The following is a 2571-nucleotide window of genomic DNA, read 5'->3' as shown; positions in this document are numbered from 1 at the left end:
GACGCTACGCAGACCAGAGACATCCAGACGCTCCTCTCTCTCGCTCTCCCTGTCGCCGGCAGGACCGCGTACAGTGCCGGGACATCGGTGTTGGTTCTAGGACTATAAGTTCATAATAGTAGTAGTTGTATACATATTCCCGCTTACTATACTTTTGCCACACCATCCAAAGCCCCGCCCCTTCCGAACGGGACCGCAATGATTTAGAAGTTCAGGAATCCCACGTGACGTCACCGAGGGGTGATGTAATGCGTCTGTAAATAGACTGTATTGTAATCTCGCTCCAGCACAACGTGGTTCCTCTCTCAGTGCCGCTTGTCCTTTTGCAGTTGCAGGTAAGCTTTCACAACTAACTTTCAAAAAGCCAAAAAAGTACGAGTCCCGACAAAAAAGTGAACTTGGCGCTAATATTTGTGTTTGAGGACTTTTAGTGCGTGACTTTCTGAAGCTGCCGGAAAGTTGAGCGCTACTGTCCCGTTTTGGTTCATGACTTGGGACGAGTTGAGTGTGAATGTCTATTTGGGGGGTGTGACTGCATTCGCCAGCCGTGCTAACGTCGGGCTGTTTATGAGTGAAACAGGTTGCTTATGGAGCGATCCGGGTCGTTTCATGTTCTTTAAATATGGAAGGCGTTTATCCAAAACCCGCAAATGTGATCCGAGCAGGTTCAGTCCATCAGTAACTGCTGGACCAGAGAGCGAACTTTACCGAACTTCCGAATGGTCACCCATGGGTGCTCGTTTTGCTGTATGGGTGATGAAGGCTTCAGTGATTTATTTATTTGTTTGTCGTCGTTTCTTTTTTTTTTTAAATGTATATATTGGTGTTCGCTTGCTTTTTTTTCTCCCTACGGTTCTTTCAATCATTGTGATCATGACATCGTATATACAACGATTATAAAATGACCGCATTGATCATTAAGCATTTTATGAAGGCTCTATAATAACAATAAACCCCATTGTTGGCAATGTGTCGTTGCCGTTTTCTCCGTTCGGATTCATACATTAGGGGTGACGTCATTCTGCAGGGACGTTGATGTAACCACATTGACAGAAGGTTTTCCTGGAAATGTGCTGAGTGCGCTTATCTGGGGCTGTAGTTTAGTCAGCCCGCCCCCCCCCCCCCACCCCTTGCCCAAAAGAAACGGCTAGTTTTCTTAATTTCAAACGACCAACTATATGATGTAGTAAGGTGTTAAACGGGTCTGTCTGTCCGTCTGTCTGTCTGTCTGTCTGTCTGTCTGTCTGTCTGTCTGTCTGTCTGTCTGTCTGTCTGTCTGTCTGTCTGTCTGTCTGTCTGTCTGTCTGTCTGTCTGTCTGTCTGTCTGTCTGTCTGTCTGTCTGTCTGTCTATCTATCTATCTATCTATCTGTCTAATATATGTGCAGACGTATATGCAATGTATTCTATATACTCCCTGTTCCCTTGGCCCTTCCCCTTCTTAACTCAACTTTCAAACGCAAACACACACACATACACACACACACACACACACACACACACACACACACACACACACACACACACACACACACACACACACACACACACACACACACACACACACACAAGCGCCTATGAGGTCACCTCTTCTTGACTGTGGAGGAGGAGGAGGAGGAGGAGGGGGAGGAGGGGTGGAAAATTGGGAGCCGTAGCAGGTTCAAACCTGTCGGGTGTACAGTACATCTACCCTGCACCTCTCTCCCGCTCTCCCGCCTTCTCCCTCTCTCACACCTCCCTCTCATTCCTTCCCCATTCTACCCTGATTCCCCCATCTCACTCTATATCTCTCTCTCTCCTCCTCTCTCTCCCTCCATCACCTCACTACTTGCTCTTTCCATCCACCTCTTTCACCCTATAGTGTCACTCCCCTTCACGTCCACTGCTCATCTCCCATGGAAGGATGCATTCCCTCTCTCTCTCTCTCTCTCTCTCTCCCCCCCCCCCTCCACCTCTGCTCTTTATCACTAGCTGTCCCATCACACCAGACCCCCCCCCTTCCATCTCCCGTCTCACCCGGCCGCTCACCCGAACCCAAAGCGGGCAACAAGTGGTTGCTGAAGTGCCTGCTCCCAATCGAGTTGGCATTGCAACTGAAACCTCAGATGAAACATGACTTCATTACTGTCTAAGTAGTCAGTGTGAAGTCAAGGACGTAAAGGCTCACACCGTCCCTCAGGCCGGGACTACGTTATGGCAACTCTATTTAAGAACAAATCTATTGTGACATTCCTTCTGCACTGAAACATGGGGGAACAGGCTAATACGGACACAAAACATACCACGTGAAAAACAGTGTTTTTCACATGTCTCCCGCGCGCCGTGGACATGACCTCATTCCCTGGAGTGGAGTCCGGAGAGAGGGGGAAGGGGCTCAGAGGGAGGGAGGGAGGGAGGGAGGGAGGGAGGGAGGGAGGGAGGGAGCAGGGACCTATAGGTCGGTCCGTGGTCTGCTCCGCCGCTGCTTGGCGGTACGCTTGGAAGGGAAAGAGCCAAGAGTCAAAGGGCTTAGAATCAGCCACACTGTAACAATGGCGCCTCTTCCGTGCGTTTTCTTCTGTCAAAAGAAAAG

The 2571-nt window shown here is 49.5% G+C and overlaps 1 protein-coding gene across 2 annotated transcripts in view; it reads left to right on the top strand.

Moving 5' to 3' along the window:
* The first annotated feature begins 245 nt into the window (after positions 1-245).
* LOC130375951 (cyclic AMP-responsive element-binding protein 5-like) overlaps positions 246-2571 on the top strand; it is an 18088-nt gene continuing 15762 nt past the window's right edge. For both annotated transcript variants that reach the window (XM_056583125.1, XM_056583124.1), the window contains exon 1: positions 246-335. The gene's annotated coding sequence lies outside the window, so the exon portion shown is untranslated. The remainder of the gene's footprint in view (positions 336-2571) is intronic.

This window comes from Gadus chalcogrammus, chromosome 22, assembly GCF_026213295.1.
Source record: "Gadus chalcogrammus isolate NIFS_2021 chromosome 22, NIFS_Gcha_1.0, whole genome shotgun sequence".
NCBI classification, from domain to species: domain Eukaryota; kingdom Metazoa; phylum Chordata; class Actinopteri; order Gadiformes; family Gadidae; genus Gadus; species Gadus chalcogrammus.
This window is presented reverse-complemented; position numbering and strand designations above follow the sequence as displayed.